Source organism: Bactrocera tryoni, chromosome 1 (genome assembly GCF_016617805.1).
Source record: "Bactrocera tryoni isolate S06 chromosome 1, CSIRO_BtryS06_freeze2, whole genome shotgun sequence".
Taxonomy (NCBI): Eukaryota; Metazoa; Arthropoda; class Insecta; order Diptera; family Tephritidae; genus Bactrocera; species Bactrocera tryoni.
Window position 1 is genome coordinate 103,925 of NC_052499.1, and position 20,815 is coordinate 124,739.

A 20,815-nucleotide genomic window follows, 5' to 3' on the forward strand; every position below is an offset into this window, starting at 1 on the left:
TCTAAAAAAAAACAAGTTACTGCTTATATGTTTTGGTTTTAATACATATGCAAAATGAAATGAGGTAATGAGGATCTCAGTTCTTATTGTATTTATCTGAAATATCTCGCGCATCTCGAAGGCAACATTGTACATATGTATGTATATGCTTTTAAGCCTCGCTTTTTCAGTCTTTTGGCGCGCTGATTTTTGCATTATGTAGTCTCGTTTATTTAGTAAGCTACTTTTTTCTATTGTAAGCCGTTGTAAGCTGTGGGGTATCTTTCATTCAGTAGATATTCTCCGAATTGTGAAATTGTCAATATCATTTCGCGAAAACAGTGTCGTCAAAAAAGTGTTCTAAAACATTAAAGGAAGCGCTTCATTGTAGATACAATTGAACAATATGAATGAAAAAAAAGTATAAGAATAAATAGAAAATAAAAAAAATGGAAACGGTGAATAGTGGTTTATAATAATTTTGTACTTTGAAATTATTATGAATTCATACTTGCATCACGACTATCACAAATCTGTCCTTAAATATTTTTAACTGCTCCGATTTTAAATCGGGTATGAGAGGGTTAAAATTGTGGAATCAACTAATGAAAAAATGATGAAATTTAAGATGTTTAAAAAAAAAATAATTGACTTGCTACAACTTTGAGTTTGGAAACACACTGAGTAAGAATTTAAGAATATAATAATACATTAATAGCATATCCTATCTTAGCAGAGAGAGAGAGTAATATAAAGTAGTAAGTAACAGCAAACTAATGAAAACAGCCTGGGCATTGCTTCTGTTTGGTGTCATGGGTGTAGCAAATGTAACTTGTAGAACTCTATTAAGGCCATAAATCTGTCCAAGTATTTAATCATTTCTAGCCTTGCGTTATCTAATTTCTCAATCATCATTTCTATTTATCTTTTTCGCTATAGCTAAGTTTACGTGGTACATTCAAAAACTTTTATGCTTTTGAGAACTTTGATTTTAATCATACATACATACATTTGTATGTTATCGTTACACACATTTGTCTTATACATAAACGGCAGGAAAGACAGACACTACTCTTTCCTCACCTATAGTCAAACTGGTTGGACAAAGGCAAACTTTATTAATAAAAATATAATTGACTGCTAAAGCTGTTGAAGATGGAACTGAAACTTTGTTCAAGTACATTGGTCAAAACTTTACTAATTACTACAAATAATTGTATAGTTTTAGGTTCAGATCATGATAGAAATATTGAGCTACGAAGAGAATTGGATTATTTCTATAAACTATTAGGAAATTTAAGAAATTTAAATACAATTCTTAGACATTATGACGGTAATGTGTTAATGATTACCGGCTGTGTGAATAATCTTCGTATGTATTTCGAGCTTACCCTGTGGTACTCGGTACACTAGTTCGAAGCTGTGGAAATAAGCGCTTACCAGGAGACCACATCTACAACTCCTAATCTGATTTTCATTTCCATTTTTGTTTAAAATGTCCCCAAATAGGACCGCTACCAGGGTGGGGTCGGTAAAAAGAGTTTCCATGCTAAGGGTGATTATGTACGAGAAATTACTAATTATAATTTTAAAATAATAACAATTAAAACCCTTAATTTCAATTTTTACTTTATTTTAAACTTTTTCTTGCTGAGAAGAACTCAACTTATTCTAAAACCTTATTTCTTTCTGAGTATATTTTACTTTTGTTGTAGCTGGAGTTTTTAGAGTTTCGCTTCTTCCACGGACTGAATTTATAGCGTTTAGGAATAAGAAAGGTTAGAAAAGTGCTGTCAGTTTGAAATGAATGATGTTTGTTGTAATTAAAATAAGTTCATTTAAATTGCAATTAAATCGAAGACAATTTCAATTGATAAATCTATTAAAAAACAATTTATAGAAGCCGAACCAGTTGCAATGAAATTGATAATACTAATAATTCATAACAGTGAAAAAATATATTTAATGCCTTTGCCCTTTTGCCCTATAATTATTTTAAAGGTTTTTAAAATTCCGGTATTGCTGATTAGATTGTTTATTACTTCCATTTGTGAACACAGTGAATAAGAATTTTAATGAAACGAACATTTTTGACTGTATTCATGCATATATGGAGCATTTATTTCAATGTTTAAAACTTTCAGATCGCTCACGGTCTGAAAGCGAAAAATGCAGGCCACCTTCTGCATTTGTTCCTGCTGCTTCGTTATCCTTTTCATTGTTGCTGTTTGCTCTGGAGAAGCTTCTACAAGAACTTAACTTTAGCCCGCGTAAATGTTGGTAGCTAAATAGAAACATATACGCACATACGTATATGTATATATATATATGTATATATATTACATATTAGAATACATCTATCACTATCATTAAAACAACTTAAACCCTTTAAAGTCTGAATTTTAAATGATTCCACCACCGGCTCACAAACTACACCAAACCGTTGTTCTTTTCTGGATGAAATCTCCTGAACCTTTTCAGGTTGCTCTTAATCCCAAATGCGGTAATTTTGCTTGTTTACAAACCCATTGTCCCAGGAATGGGCGTTATTGCTGAACAAAATTTGGCTCGAGAACGTCGGATCTGCATGAAACTTTTCAAGAGCCCATAGAGCGAGGCGATGTTACTTGGGAAGGTCCAGCGGCTTCAGTTAGCTATATTTTGTACGCTTTTAATTTAAGATATCGACGTAAAATGCTTGTAAGTCATTCTATTCGTTAGTCCAAGTTGCTGCGAACGGCGCCAAATGGACTCTCCATAGTCTTTTGTGTACACTCTCAACTACGGGTGCTACAAGGAACATTCCAAAGTAAATAGGACTTTTTGAATCTAGCGCCCCCTGGTGGCGCCATCTATATGTCGACTGGTGCGTTAGAATCTGCTATCTTTATCAATTGTCCAGTGAGTTTCATGACATTTCATAGATTGGAAGTGAAGTTATTGCGTTTTAAGTGTCAGTAGTATGTTTGTGTGTGCCAACATTAAATTTTGTTTTAAAATTTGTAAAACTTTTACCGAAACGTTTCAATTGATGAAACCAATTCATGGAAATGGAATTGAATATCTTCAAAACATCGATTTATTGCATTTTTGACCGAACATTTGGGCTTACGAAAGGTGTGTGTACGGTTTGTTCCGCACAAACTGACAACCAAAAATTGCTCAGAATCCAACATTCAAAGGACGATTATTTGACCAAAAATCACATTTTAACCATTAACCACTCCCCGTATTCTCCTGATATGGCACCGTGCGACTTCTTCCTTTTCGGAAAAATGTATTTACCCATGAAAGGATAGCGTTATGCCGACGTGGAGGCCATTCAAAAGGCTTGCCCCGGCATATTGGCGGCCATACCGGCCAACGAGCTAAAACACTCGTTTGGCATGCTTTTGGACCGTGCAAAAAGCTGTATTGAAGCAGAATGAGACCATTTCGAATAAAATAAATTGATTTTGCCCTCCATAATTTAAGTGTGCTCTGGGCATTTTTCACTAGATAACCTTTGGGGGTTCTACAAGAGTATGCTCTGGACTTGAAACCTTCAGTTAGCCGCCGCATCTTTTCGTAGAATTTTCGAGCATTACCCCTGTCGGCCAGCTTATCAAGTTCTTCATACTCACGCATTTCGGCCCCTTTCTTTTTCTGTCTGCAAATGCGTCTCGCTTCCCTCTTCAACTCTCGGTATCTATCCCATCTCGCACGTGTGGATCGTAACGTTGCGAGGTAGGCAGCATGTTTTCTCTCCGCTGCAACACGGCACTCCTCGTCGTACCAGCTGTTCTTTTGCACTTTCCGAAAACCAATGGTTTCGGTTGCAGCTGCACGTAAGGAGTTTGAAATTCCGTCCCACCGTTCCCTTATACCGAGTTGTTGACGAGTGCTCTCAGAGAGCAGGAGTGCAAGCCGAGTAGAAAATCGATCGGCTATCTGTTGTGATTGCACGTCGAACCTTCCTTGTGTTTGTTGGCGTGCCTTTTTTGCTGCACAGAGGCGGGTGCGAGTCTTGGCTGCAACAAGATAGTGGTCCGAGTCAATGTTAGGACCTCGGAGTGCACGCACATCTAAAACACTGGAGACATTTCTTCCGTCTATCACAACATGGTCGATCTGGTTGGTGGTTTTTCGATCCGGAGACAGCCAGGTGTCTTGATGAATGATGGGGTCATGTGTAGAAGTTCACGCAAGTGAGGAAAGTTTTCTGATCGCCATTAACTTGGGAGTGGCCAGAAATGAATCTTTTACATGCGGCTCAAGCAGCTCACGACTTCCGGTCTTTGACCAAGTATCCTCTGGGTAGCCTAAGAACATCCGTTTGAAGGCGAGCTAAAGTGAGAAGGCGAAACATCCCCTACATAGGGTTGTGCGCTTGGTTTGGGACCCGCCAGCCAAAAAAACCTCAATAAAAGGAAAAATGCTGATACCTCAAGTTAATTTACGTAAAATAAAAATATATATTATTTATATATGGAGTACTCACAACACGTCGTAAAGCATCGTAAAATCGTAAAATTATAAACTTTTACACTTGTTTAAAAAAATTCCAACAGATTTCATACAAAAATGAGTTTACACATTTACAATTCTCAATGCTATGTTTTCGAATCGTTATAACTTATAACTTTATAAGACTTGTGAAAACCCTAATTAACTTTAAAATTTTTTAAATAAAATCTATTATGTGACAGGAGGGGTCAGGTCTTTGCCTACGATCGCTCAACTGCTTCGTTCTATTTGTGGAAAGCAAAAGTGTAGATTTTGAAATATTGTTTGCGCGCTGCAAAGGAGAAGGAAGCGTCAGCGTACGAGTATTTAAAAATCTAAGTAGGTATGCGCATCGCTAATTCATTTAAGAACATTAAACAAAAAGCAAACTTTACAGGAACACATTCTGGACCATCCTGAAGATCCTTTTAAAATTTCATTGAAATCGGTCCTGCTGTTTCGGAGTCTATGAGGAACATATGTACATATTATGTATCTAATATACATATGTATATAAAAATGAAACCCGTTTTCCGTTGTTGCACCGAAGCTAAATACCCTTCACAGGTGCATTTCTGTTAGTAACTACATATGTGTTCAGTTTGTGTGGAAGCTATACGCTATAGTTAACCGATCTGATCAATTTCTTCGGATATTACAATGTTGCTCTTGAAAATAACATATACCAAATTTCGTGAATATATCTTGTCAAATGTGAAAGTTTTCCATACAAGCATTTGATTCCGATCGTTCAGTTTGTATGGCAGCTATATGTTATAGTGGTCCGATATCGGCCGTTCCGACAAATGAGGAGCTTCTTAAAGAGAGAATGGCGTTTGCAAAATTTCAAAACGATATCTTAAAAACTGAGGGACTAGTTCGTATATATACAGACAGACAGACGGACATCGCTAAATCGACTCAGCTCGACATGCTGATCATTTATATATGTATATACTTTATAGGGTGTCCGACGATTCCTTCTGGGTGTTACAAACTTCGTGACAAACTTAATATACCGTGTTCAGGGTATAATTACGAAAGTTGCCGGAAAACGCCTAAAAACAGTCCTTTTCTTTTTTCCATACAAACGTTTTATTTTGTACATACATATGTACATATATACATATGTATGTATGTAAGTAAAAATGAATGTTTGTTTGTTAGTAACGCTAAGGCTCGAGAACGGCGAAGCCAATCTTCATGAAATTTTCAGAAGTTGTTCGCTGTGGATCTGGAAAGGTTCAGAAATAAAAAAAAACTTTTCATGAGAAAAAGTCGAAAAATTGGAAATTTCCAAAAATTGACTTTTTTCAATTCTTTTTTCTTTTGTTTTTCAATATTTTGATTTGTAAATTATTTGAATCGTTCAATTTCGGTCGCTTGCTCTTTTATTCCGGCTATTTAAAAAAAAAATTTTTTGAAAATTATTCAGTGAAAACTTTATGTGTGTTTCAAACGAAGTGATCAATTACAGATTGAAATTTGTTACGAAGCCACGAAGAGGTCCCGCTAATATCGGTCGGTGTTCTTTTTGCCATCAACGCCAAGGCACATGAACGAGTACTCCCAGGATGCGATGACATATGTACGTGTGGAATTATGGATCGGGGTCAATCAGCAAGCGATCGTCACGTTGTCACAGCACGACTTTTCAAACAACAGTTACGATGTTCTTCTTTGGATGGTGGATAGTGGTTCCACCAGATCAAATTGATGAAATCATTTCTGCGGAAATTCCTGATGCAGAGAAAGATCCAGTATTAAACGAAGTGATGAAAACCAATACAGTCCCACTTCGGTTTGTATGTCTAACAGTAAATGCACGAAACACTCCACTTGCTTTTCTTTCGGAATCGCAAACTGGAAATGACGGATATCCACTCTATCGTCATAGCTCATCAGACGACCATACAACTTAGAGTAGTGAATATCGAAATTGACAACATACGGATCGTACTATATTCGTCTAATTCACATTCAAATCTCATGCCAATGTTTGATATTATAGTTTGGTGAAATCGATCAAACATGTTTGCAAGTAAGTCACCAAAAGATGCAACATGGCGGTTATTGGTCTTGAACGATACGGTCGAACTGCAATAAAGCGCTTTGTAGGATATTTACTTTCGCAATTCATGGACGTTTTCCGACTGTTGTGCGTCTCGCACTTAATTTGGAGAATGGCCAAATAGTGTACTTCAACTCAAAGAATATAGTGCAGCTAATGGAAACACTGCCAGCAACAAAATTTCGCAGAAAGGAAGGCCAACCAGTAGATTGACATCCAGGTGTGTTCTCAAATAATGCATTTCGATGAATTTACACAATCCACCGGAAAAACGACCTTCGGTTCCTATTGGATAATGTACGCATTTCAACTTCATTTGAGTCATTGCGTACTGTAAATGGTACGGTGTGTACAATTTTTTTAGAAGCAAGCCAGCAAAATATGTACGATGCGGCGCAAATGAAGTTCGCACACTTTTCGGGAAGATCATTTCGACATATCAACCTTCAAATCCGCTTCAATTATGGTATACGAACAAAAATTACATTGTCGAAGACATTTTACATCGTATTCGCTAAGAATTGGAAATGTGACAATTCTGGTTGATACTTCCGGTGGTTTATTCATGAAAGATGAACTCATAAAGAATATTCGGACATTGGCCAAATTATCGTAACTACGATTTCTTGAGTGCACGCAAAATTTTAGCTGCCAAAAATACCGATGTTGTTGAATTAAACTGGAAGATTTAAAGTAAAATTCCGGGAGACTTGCGCTCATACAAATCGATCGATCGTCTTGACAATGAGACGAAGCCGCGAATTATCAAGTGGAATTTCTAAGTGCTTTGGAGAGGCTTGGTATGACACCGCATTATTTGCGTCTCAAAGTTAGATCTGTCGTTATTATGTTTCGCAATCTTCAAGCACCGAAACTGTGTAATGCAACCTGACTGATTGTAACGTAGCTATCTTATAGAATGGGGCAGAATGCTTGATTCTACGAATTCCTCTGAGCTCCAACGATTTGCCATTTCAGTTCAAACCTTTTCAGTTTTCAAAGAGTTCTACAATTTTCCATATCAGTTCCAAGGTATTCCGTTTCCAGTGAAAATTGCATTTGAGATGAGAATCAATAGGACACAAGGATAGTCGCTAGAAGTGTGTGGCATAAATTTGGAAATGCTATGGTTTTCACACGGCCGGATATACGTGGCGTGCTCACGAGTTGGAAAACCATCTTCTCTGTAATAAATGATTTTCAACACAATATAAATTCAACTTGCTTTTCATTTCAAAACACATAATTTCAGGCAGGATCTCTCTTATATTCTCTTTAATACATATATGTACATTGTACGTACATACAGTGGGTAGAAAAAGTAAGTTATCAAAGTGAAATATAAATCAGCGAAGTGAATAAAATTTTATAGTTTACATTTTTTCAAACAAAATATAATTTTTTATTGAGACCATATTTCAAAGTATCTAATGAATGTCATTTAAAACAAAAAAGAAGTTTATTGCTTTTATAAAAGGAAAACATAAGCCCATACAGTTAATTGCATGTAGAAAAAATAAGTTATCAAATTGTTTACTATCCACAATGTCTACAATTTCGTGTAGCTAGAGAACCTAATCGTTGTTGAAAGAAGTTGACAAGACTCAAACACTAATTTTGAGGAAAATTATTCCATATGTTATAGATACAGTCCTTCAAATCAGCCAGGTTTTGGGGTTTCTCTTCAGTTATACGCATCTTAAGGATTGCCCAAGCATTTTCAATTGGTGACAAGTCAGGGCCTTGAGGAAGCCATTTCAGTACACTCAAATTTTAATTTTTTAGATGTTCTCTGATGACTTTTGCAGTATGAATGGGCTCGTTGTCCTGTTGAAGAACGAAATTCGGTCCAATTAGTCGGTGACCCTCGGGGGACCGAGGTACATGCGAGCTTCACCCTACCTTACTCGCGTGTTTATCCTTCACCACAATTGGTCACATAATTGTGAATATCGTATGATTTAGGGTCGTTTGAAGCTATTAGTCAATTGGCACTTCTAAAATGGCGTTTTCATTTAAGTGGTCCAAGAATTGTAAATGACCTACGCACACGCTACTGTACGCTTTTGCCGTACAGCCTAAACAAACAAATGTCGGGATACTACATATATGCTGTCAAACTTTAGTTATAAACATAAGCGCTGTAATTATGATAGTTTTAGAATGGGACGTAGTTGGAAATAGTCGATTGTCAAATCATTGGTTGCTGATTTACGGACACATAAATGAAAATTTTAACAACTCAAATATATTGTTTTCGGTTGGAACAAATCTATTAATATTCCCAAATATACGTGAACACAAATTATATAAATACATATAGCTCGTCATTGTTTTTTTAGCTATTTGCATGCTCATTTTTAAATTTCTATAATCCTCTAGGCATAACCGCAACAGAGACAGCTGGAAGATAAGTTATATTAATATTAGGTAGTTGCTTTTAAAGCTATGATTATAAAAATGAGCAGGTTTATTAATATTTTATACAAACTTCTGTTCAAAAAATTATACCATTACTTTTCTTATACTACGAATAAGCCTCCTAAAAATATATGCTCTTCTTAAAACTAATACAAATACATAAGTATGTGCATATTTCCCCAATTGAACATTTGTTTAATTAAGTTAATTATATGAAAGAGATGTAGCGATTTATGGTTCCTAAAGGAAAATCCAAAAGACTTACTAGTTATTTCATTGTTTTTTTTTTTTTTTTTTTGTTTTTAACCAAACACATGTTGATACACAATCATCATTCTAGGTTTTAATGAAATTACTGTGAAGGGGAGCCCTACAGGAAAAGCAGATATTAAGCTGAATACAAACAGAACACCATATAGTCTAACTGATAGCTGAACAAGGGTTAGTATATGTACAGTACTGCGCTTCATTATTTACATAAGCCGTGTCATCGATTTCTCTCAAGAATGATGTAGATATGTAGCCGTGAAAAGCTTTAGTACCCCTTGTTTGAATTATCAAACGCATGTACATATGTATATACATACATAGATACACTTCTGTTATAGCTTAAATAATTATAATTTGCTCCAACTGAACGTGTTTATATTAAGGTTTAAATGTAAATTTTTTGTGAGATTCTTAAAATATAGCAAGCTCTGACCTTGTTGACATAGTAGGCTGTGCTGTGTGTGGTCCAAGTGCTATAAATGGCGAAGCATGGTGTATTTGGTACATCCCTATTTGTACTGGTGAAATTGAATGACCATAATTGCAATTTGACCACTTCAGCTTCCTACAATTGTCTGTACTTTAATTTGGGAAGATTTATATTTATATTTATAAGGTTAGTACGCGTTCTCAAACTGGCATAGCATCTATTCAAGTTAGAGGCATTATTAGTTTGTTTGTTACCAGCTTCACAACTCTATCATTATAGCGGTATGTTAGTTATTCGTATATGAAATCACACGAATATAGTACATATGAATGCGTGTATATTGTATGTACATACATATGTATGTATGTATGTTCGTACGGGTCCGTGGTTCTTTAGGCTTTGGTTTGTTTGATGTAGTGGAATTCAGTATCACTGCTCGTCATGAATTGGTGGTATAATGGATGGGCCGTGTGTAATAACAAACATATCTTACATTAAATCACATCAGAATGCTTCTCATGTATGTAAGTATGTATGTGTACATCTAGTACGTTTCCCTTAATTGTGTCAAGTGCAACTGCGAGTTGAATTAAGTAAAAAAAAAGTGAAAACTCGCGAAAGACACATGTACTTATGTATATAGTACCTACATAATTAAAACGTTCTTTCCACATTTTGCTGTTATAAATACCTACATACATATGTACATATGTATATATGTTTGTATGTATGCATGGGTAGATGCGGGAAGGCATGTACATATACATATGTATGTATGTTTGTAGTTGAACAGACTGAATATGTAAGTATGTTTGTATAAGTATACGTATACATATACATATAAGCAGTTTAATGTGCTGTTGGAAGCCTGAATAACTCGAGGACTTGAATGTTAACCATTAAAGTATTTGGTGTGCATTCCTAAAAATTATTGCTTATAGTTAGTTAGTTAGTTTATCATATTAATTGAGTTTCTAAAGCTGCGAGTGTCGTTTGTTCATTGTTCCTTTGAGGTTAACAGTAAGCTGGAATCGTTTATTGGATAAAGTGGTTAGTTGGATTTATAACTCAAACTCAAATATGGTTGGTTATCTTTTAAGTAGCTTCCTAATAGGAAGTTATTCTTACTTAAATTTATGGTATAATTTAAAGTAGCTTCGGCAAGTTCAGATGAAAGTGACGATATTTGAATTTAATGCAGCATGAATGTAATCGATGTTTCAACTTAAGTGCTAATTTTTATAGGACGCATGCCGATAAAATTTAATCTTATTATACCCTGAACAGGGCATATTAAGTTTGCCACGAAGTTTGTAACACCCAGAAGCTGCTCATTTGTCGGAACTGTCGATATCGGACCACTATAACTTATAGCTGCCATAAAAAACTGAACGATCGGAATCAAGTTCTTGTATGAAAAACTTCCACATTTGACGTGGTATCTTCACGAAATTTGACATGGATTACTGCTTAAGGTAATAATATAATCTCCGAAAAAATTTTTCAGATCGGATTACTATAGCATATAGCTTCCATACAAACTGGACACATAGTTACTAAAAGAAATGCACCTGTGAAGGGTCTATTAGCTTCGGTGCAGTCGAAGTTAACGTTTTTTCTTGTTTTTAAATAAATGTAGCAAAACAAATATTTGCAAAATTAGTGATATATATACATATATATTGTATATTAATTTTTATAGTGGCTACTTCATGTGTAATAGCTTTAGATAAATTCGAAGTAGGATGAGAATCATTGTCAAAATGGTACAGCAACTTCTGCTAAATATTGTCTATTTTAGATATGCCCACATAATACCGTCGCGTATTAAATCACAAATGATATTCATTCGTCAATTGTCGGAATCGATCAGCTCGGACAAATATATCATATATCTTCCATACAACCGATTATTCAGATTTTATTGTAATTAACTTGGAAACGTTTATTCCCAATTTCTTTCCCAATGCAAAATTTGTAAGTTGAGTAAAATATGTACAAATCTTGGGAACGTTGAAACGGTACCTAATTTTTTTTGTATCGTTTTTGGAGTACGGCTTATAATAAGAACTACAATAATATAGAACTACTTTTAAAATGCACAAATGGTCACAAATATGTTAGTAATAAAATGTTACATGGGTTTCTACGCACACGTTGACATTTTACGTTACGTGTTACATTAAGTGTAAATATGATGTCATAGTTTGAAGCCCTTATGAATGAGTATAATAAGAGTGATACCCGGAGTACATAAGTGGTACTTCCAACACATGAGTATAATATTCAGAAAGTGGAAACAAGTCTCTGTATACGGAAAGCGACGTCACCAGTAGACAAGAGTTCCTTAATTGGTGTTTCATACAGAGTGGGGCGGTTTACTGATGTGCTACTGCTATGTGCCCATACTGTAAGAATAAACAGTGGCGAAAGCAAAATGAGGTGTGGAGCATTGTTCATGCATATGATATTGCTGGTGAGTGAACCACAACAACTAATGTAGGAGGACGAAGAGAGACTAATACTACAGAAAATACCCGATATAATTATGGCCTACTGCACGTTTCGGTAATAGCGACATCAAGCCGTGAGTTTGGTTTCTAAGAGCGGAATAAATACGCACAGTGCTAGCAACATACTTGTACATTGAAAATAATGTTGCAACTCAACCAACTATGTTGACATGTTATTCGTAAGAGAGCTTAAATTAGCAAAAACCTTGTGCTTGTGTAAACATGCTTAAATTGTATAAAGTTTATATACCATATATTCACTATGTAAATAATGTATGTGAATGCAACACATACATTCATGTACTTATTAAGTCAGATACGAAAATAGTTTAAATGATGTACTTTATAACTTATCTTGAGTTAAACAACTGTTTCCGTGGTGGACTACATCTTCGTAGTAGGTATTTCCCAGCAGCTCACTTCAGAAATGTTCTTACTTTTTATCGTTTACAGCGTTGTGGTTTTGATTATTTTTAATTCTAACAACAATTTTGTTAAATTTAATATTTGCAATTTATTTACTAAATTTTTACTCCTGCGATTCCAGCTAACATTTTTATACTCTAAACAGGGTATATTACATAAGCTTGTCGCGAAGTTTGTAACACCCAGAAAGAAGCGTCGGAGACCCTATAAAGTATATACATAGTATATAAATGATTAGTATGTTGAGCTGAGCCGATTTAGCCATGTCCGTCTGTCTGTCCGTCTGTCTGTATATATACGAACTAGTCCCTCTGATTTTAAGATATCGTTTTGAAATTTTGCCAACGTAATTTTCTCTTCAAGAAGCTGCTCATTTGTCGGAATTGCCGATATCGGACCACTATAACATATAGCTGCCATACAAACTGAAAGATCGGAATCAAATTCTTGTATGGAAAACTTTTGCATTTGACAATATATCTTCACAAAAGTTGGCACAGATTATTTTCTAGGGCAACAATGTAATTTCCGAAGAAATTATTCAGATCGGTTAACTATAGCATATAGCTGTCATACAAACTGAACGATCGGAAAAAAGTTCTTATATGGAAAACTTTTGCATTTGACAAGATATATCCACGAAATTTGGTATAGATTACTATGAATTACTATAGCATATAGCTGCCATATAAACTGAACACATAGTTACTAAAATATATGTAAATGTGAAGGGTATATTAACTTCGGTGTTAGTTTGTTTCGGAGGATGGAGTCATGTGTAGAAGTTCACGCAAGTGAGGAAAGTTCTCTGATCGCCATTCACTTGGGAGTGGCCAGAAACGATTCTTTTACACATGGCTCAAGCAGCTCACTACTTCCGGTCTTTGACCAAGTATCCTCTGGGTAGCCTAAGAACATCCGTTCGAAGGCGAGCTAAAGTGAGAAGGCGAAACATTCCCTACAAGGGTTGTGCGCTGGGTTTGGGACCCGCCACGTAAAAAACACACCGGTGGGAGAGAGACTCCGTCGCCGAGTACTATCATTCACTGCGGTGAATGAACGTCTAGCCACAATCCGCATCAAAGCGAGGTTCTTCAACATATCGCTGATTTGCGCCCACGCCCCGACGGAAGAGAAGGACGATGTGACCAAAGATGCCTTCTATGAGCGCTTGGAGCGCGCTTATGAAACTGCCCCCGCCACGATGTCAAAATCGTGCTTGGCGACTTTAACGCCAGGGTGGGCAAAGAAGGTATATTTGGCACTACGGTCGGTAAATTCAGCCTCCACGACGAAACATCCCCAAATGGGTTGAGGCTGATTGACTTCGCCAGGGCCCGAAATATGGTTATCTGTAGTACTAGATTCCAGCATAAGAAGATTCATCAAGCTACCTGGCTGTCTCGGATCGAAAAACTACCAACCAGATCGATCATGTTGTGATAGACGGAAGACACGTCTCCAGTGTTTTAGATGTGCGTGCGCTCCGAGGTCCTAACATCGACTCGGACCACTATCTTGTTGCAGCTAAGATTCGCACCCGCCTCTGTGCAGCAAAAAACGCGCGCCACCAAACACAAGGAAGGTTCGACGTCGAAGCTGCAATCACAACAGACAGCCGAACGATTTTCTACTCGGCTTGCACTCCTGCTCTCTGAGAGCACTCGTCAACAACTCGGTATAAGGGAACTGTGGGACGGCATTTCAAACTCCTTACGTACAGCTGCAACCGAAACCATTGGTTTTCGGAAAGTGCAAAAGAACAGCTGGTACGACGAGGAGTGCCGTGTCGCAGTGGAGAGAAAACAGGCTGCCTACCTCGCAACGTTACGATCGACCACTACACGTGCGGGATGGGATAGATACCGAGAGTTGAAGAGGGAAGCGAGACGCATTTGTAGACAGAAGAAGAAAGAGGCTGAAATGCGTGAGTACGAAGAGCTTGATAAGCTGGCCGACAGGGTAATGCTCGAAAATTCTACGAAAAAATGCGGCGGCTTACGGAAGGTTTCAAGACCGGAGCGTATTCCTGTAGAACCCCAAAGGTGATCTAGTCACTGATGCCCAGAGCATACTTAAATTATGGAGGAACACTTCTCCAGCCTGCTGAATGGCAGTGAACGCACAACACCAGGAGAAGGAGAACCCGATTCCCCAATCGATGACGATGGAGCAGACGTTCCATTACCCGACCATGAAGAAGTTCGAATAGCAATTGCCCGCCTGAAGAACAACAAATCGGCAGGGGCCGACGGATTGCCGGCCGAGCTATTCAAACACGGCGGCGAAGAACTGATAAGGAGCATGCATCAGCTTCTTTGTAAAATATGGTCGGACGAAAGCATGCCCCACGATTGGAATTTAAGTGTGCTATGCCCAATCCATAAAAAGGAGACCCCACAATCTGCGCCAACTACCGTGGGATTAGCCTCCTCAACATCGCATATAAGGTTCTATCGAGCGTATTGTGTGAAAGATTAAAGCCCACCGTCAACAAACTGATTGGACCTTATCAGTGTGGCTTTAGACCTGGCAAATCAACAACCGACCAGATATTCATCATGCGCCAAATCGTGGAAAAGACCCGTGAAAGAAGAATCGACACACACCACCTCTTCGTCGATTTCAAAGCTGCTTTCGACAGCACGAAAAGGAGCTGCCTTTATGCCGCGATGTCTGAATTTGGTATCCCCGCAAAACTAATACGGCTTTGTAAACTGACGTTGAGTAACACCAAAAGCTCCGTCAGGATCGGGAAGGACCTCTCCGAGCCGTTCGATACCAAACGAGGTTTCAGACAAGACGATTCCCTATCGTGCGACTTTTTCAACCTGCTTTTGGAGAAAATAGTTCGAGCCGCAGAACTAAATAGAGAAGGTACTATCTTCTATAAGAGTGTACAGCTGTTGGCGTATGCCGATGATATTGATATCATCGGCCTCAACACCCGCGCCGTTAGTTCTGCTTTCTCCAGGCTGGACAAGGAAGCACAGAAAATGGGTCTGGCAGTGAACGAGGGCAAGACGAAATATCTCCTGTCATCAAACAAACAGTCGTCGCATTCGCGACTTGGCTCTCACGTCACTGTTGACAGTCATAACTTTGAAGTCGTAGATAATTTCGTCTATCTTGGAACCAGCGTAAACACCACCAACAATGTCAGCCTAGAAATCCAACGCAGGATAACTCTTGCCAACAGGTGCTACTTCGGACTGAGTAGGCAATTGAGAAGCAAAGTCCTCTCTCGACAAACAAAACCAAACTCTATAAGTCACTCATAATTCCCGTCCTGCTGTATGGTGCAGAGTCTTGGACGATGTCAACAACGGATGAGTCGACGTTGCGAGTTTTCGAGAGAAAAGTTCTGCGAAAGATTTATGGTCCTTTGCGCGTTAGCCACGGCGAATACCGCATTCGATGGAACGATGAGCTGTACGAGATATACGACGACATCGACATAGTTCAGCGAATTAAAAGACAGCGGCTACGCTGGCTAGGTCATGTTGTCCGGATGGACGAAAACACTCCAGCTCTGAAAATATTCGACGCAGTACCCGCCGGGGAAGCAGAGGAAGAGGAAGACCTCCACTCCGTTGGAAGGACCAAGTGGAGAAGGACCTGGCTTCGCTTGGAATATCCAATTGGCGCCACGTAGCGAAAAGAAGAAACGACTGGCGCGCTGTTCTTAACTCGGCTATAATCGCTTAAGCGGTTTCTACGCCAATTAAGAAGAAGAAGAAGTTAGTTTGTTTCTTCAATAAAGAAGCTTTTGTTGTTAAATTATTAAACGCTTTCTATTTGAGAAAATATCTTGACGAAGTCTGGCACATAACATTACATTATTATTGTCCAAGTTAATGTAGAAATCTCCGAACAAATTGTTCAGACTGCGGACTACTCGTATACATATATATTTACATACATATGTAGGTAAATATGCAGCTACTTTTCAAACGAACGATCAAAATCAAGACAGAGAACTTTATAAAAAATATTAAAAATATACCTATGTAGTTGCTATAAAAATGTACCTTGAGGCTCGATCATTATTGGAACATAGTACATACATACATACGTATACGAATGGTTGTATGCATATGCAAATACTTATTTATCAAGATATTGTTGAATCTTCTCTACAATTTAATTGCAGTCTGTGAACGCATAACGTCAGTGAATTTACATTTATGTATGTATGTATTTAATATTCTTGTGCATAGTATGTTGGCAATTGTCAGAGTGTACCTATTGAATCTTGCCGTCGGGCTACAAGTGAATTGCAAGTACCGTTCCTATATATAAAAAAAAACAAAGCGGTAATTAAAACTCTGTAACATGGGTGTTTTGTGTGCATGGGCAAACATGTTTATAATGAGGGCGACTTATGTATGACATAAAGTGACGGTTAACGGAACACCCAAAGGCAAGGTAATAATTTGTTTCTGATACTTTCACACCTGTGTTTACTCGTTTAGATTATAATATCTAAAGCCCCGTTGCGTATTGTTATGTTTTTGTGTGTTATAATTTAAAACAGAAGGGTTAAGTTCAAATGTGTAAACATAAATAATATTAGAAAACGCTTTTTCCTCATCTAAGAAAATATTCGCAGTAGCATATCTTCGCCCTTCGAAATTAAGGCTAATTCTTTCGAAAACATGTATGTATGTACATATGTATCTATGTAAGTATGTATATTCAACAAATTATACAGAAAGTACAAATATACAAATAAGAAAGACGGAGTAATTTTTTTAGGTGTTGGCAAAATTCTATATAAAAAATGTTGGCAATAAATTCATTAATCGTTATTCGATGAAATCAAGAATATATAACATGACTGTATGTTTGACACGTTATTAACTCATATAATCATGTGTTTCATTACCTCTCTCTACGGTAATATATTAAAAAATGGGATCAGTTTTAAAATTATATGATGCATAGGAATAAAAATAGGATTTATAGCTGGATCAGCGAACAACGTAAACTCGTGGACCGTGTCAGCTGATACGACCTATCTTATGGGAGCGCAATGTAAATGTTCAGCCAACACGGCTTCTACCTTCCGCTTTACCGTAGGATGCTGTAGATTTCTACGGCATTTGGATTTTTGCCGTAGAAACGTGTCAGCTGATTGCTCTCTCACAACGCAGGGTTGCCAGTCTTGATATACTGTAGTAATTATAAAAATTGTTTTGAATATATTTGAAATTTTCTTAAACTACAACATTGTTCAAATGAAAACAAAGAAAGATGGCTGATTTCAACGGGCTCAACCTTTGACACATTTTGCTCGCTAAGGAAGGCATCTGAGGAAGAGAGTAGCGTTTTTTGCTGATCCAGCTTTTAGTTCAATTGTAATGGGTGATCGGAGTAGAGGTACTTTTTTCAATAGCCGTTTTCGTCGGATCTCGCGTCAATCGTGAGAAGCTGTCTTGTTATTTTTGTTCAGTATTGCCTGGCATTTCATTATGAAGAGACTTACGTCTGAACAACGTTTACAATCGGTCAACTTTATTATGAAAATCCACGTTCTGTAAAGTATGTATGTATTTAACGCGCTCCGCTCAACTTATACTCAAATTTGGCAACCGTAGCTAAGAGTGTATACGAAGACCTTGGAGAGTCGAGTCGGCACCGTCCGCAGTTTGTACAAGAACTGAAGCCGCTCGACCTTCCCAAACAACATCGCTTCGCTCCGTGGGCTCTTGAAGAGTTCCAAGAAGATCCGACGTTTTCGAGCCAAATTTTGTTCAGCGATAAGACCCATTTCTGGTTCAATGGGTATGTAAACAAGCAAAATTGCCCCATTTGAGACGAAGAGCAACCTGAAGATATTCAAAAGCTGCCTTTTCGTCCAGAAAAAAACACGGATTGGTGTAGTTTGTGGGCCGGTGAAATTATCGGTTCATATTTCTTCAAAAATGATGCCGGTGAGAACGGAACCGTCAATGACAACCGTTATTACGCCATGATAACCGACTGTTTGACGCCTGAAATTGAAGCTCGTGATCTCGACGACATTTTGGTTCAATAAGACGGCGCAACTTCCTACAGTGAGCTGATAATTTCACGTTTTGGGTCGATCGAAATGTTCGAACGAGTCATCGAAAATGGGACTAAACGGGTGGACCATTTGAAACTTAGCCGCGGCCAACATTTGAAAGAGATAATCTCCAAAAAATAAATGCCAAAGAATGTTCTTTCGAATGATAATAAACATTTCCCATTAAATTTGAAGTTTCTGCGTTTTTTCTTAAAAAAAGTTGGGAACCTCAAAATGAATCCACCTTTATAAGCATCATTAATGATAAAAACTAGAGTTTAGTAACGTGGTTCAAAAATCAGTTGGACAAAAATTGGCTCAAATTGCCTTTTTACCTATTTTTAATTACTGTTAAAGAGCTGTTACTATACCCTTTCCAAAATATCTTCATATAAGGGCTCTTTCCATTATTTAGGGTTCAATGGATGGTATTAATTTTTCATTTAATACTTATTTTCTCGTCTAAATTTTTATCTTTTGATCTAGCAATGCTTTTGTTCCTTACTTACTCCACTTAGCTTACTGTTTTTACAACACTTTTAGTTTGGTTCCGTTTAATGGGATTTCCTCCTGAAACGACAATAAGAATTATTAATATTTATTTGCTGTGAAATTTTTCGTAAATTCTGCTTTATCTTTATGGTAAATATATGAAAAATTTACAGTAGAAAAGCTGCTGAAATATGGACAAAAAGTTGGAAATTAATACATTGCGATCCTTTTGTAATGCCCGGAACATATTATTACTCACTTGTCATATCACGCAAACCGCATTTCGTAATACAGAATAATTTATTATTAGTCTAATAACTTTTAATTAACTCTAGGCTGTAGGCTGTGCTGTGCTGTACAAGCAAGGCGTTATAGTTATGCAGAATGAATTCCTCTAATTAAAACTCAAAAATAGTTAAGAGACTTAGCAAATACACTTCAAGATGTTGACAAATTTGCTCTGGGCGAATAATTTTTCTTTGTTTTTCTCAACTGTGTGTTTGCATATCAGATTCCAACTCACCGCGTAATACCGTGGTGTGCACAAATGAATTTATACATGTATGCACATTGTGCAGTTCTGAGTTTATGTAATAAGAAATAACAAAGCGGATTGAAAACTTTTTTGCGTTTTAATTCAAGTACAATTATCAATATAGAGGTTTAAAAACGAAAACGAATGTAATATATCAAATTTTGTACTTTTCAAAAACTTTTTTATTAAATAAAAATGGTCTGCAAATATATTTCTCAACATTTTAATTTTAATTACTATTCCGTACTTGCTATATTATTCATCAAGTTAATCAATTTCAACCAATTCCAAACAATGGTGTTTCCTATATTATTATAATCCCGTGGCTATGGATAATGGAACTATTCTGAATACTGAAAGGTCGGAAATCATGGCCCCAAGGCTAACTTTAAAATAATAAAGCAAAGATTTTAAGGAGAAGATGCAAAAGCAAAACCGAAATGGATCAGGCCAGGTACCGCAGTGAATTTCTGTATTTCTTAATCTAATTAACTAATTTGAAAGAATTTTTAAAATGCTTATTAGGACGGTTTGAAAAGGGAAATATTTGAAACGTAAGAATTGCTATGCCATTCTTTATTTTCCATGCTTTGCATTATTATAATGTTGGCAGCGGGAAAAATTAAGTAAAAATACCTTCGAAAATAGTTGCGGGCGTTACTTTATGTTCCCTGTATTCTCTCAAAATCAAATAGTAAATAAGATAAAATTGAAATAATTCATGGTTTTTTCAGAATCATTTACTTCAAATACGAGTATACCTAAATATTTACATACATATATTTATAAACAAACTTATTTTAGTAATTTAATACACATTTTGTTGGTTTCCGTTTCTTCAAAAAGTCTCAACATATGTACATATGTACATACATACATATATGTAAATGTATGGCATGTATGCCTATATACCAAAAGTATTTATGTAAATTTGCAAGTGTACAGTATTGGCACTAATAACGCTGGTTTGCTAATGGCGAAAGTTTTTATCTGGATCAGTGGCAATTATGATGACCACCATATTCTCATAAGATCCAATCCACATATAATAACGCTTTCGTGAATTTGAGTTAACTAATATAAATATACAGCATATATGTACATATGCTAATGAATTTATAAAATTAACACGTTTTTTTAGGTT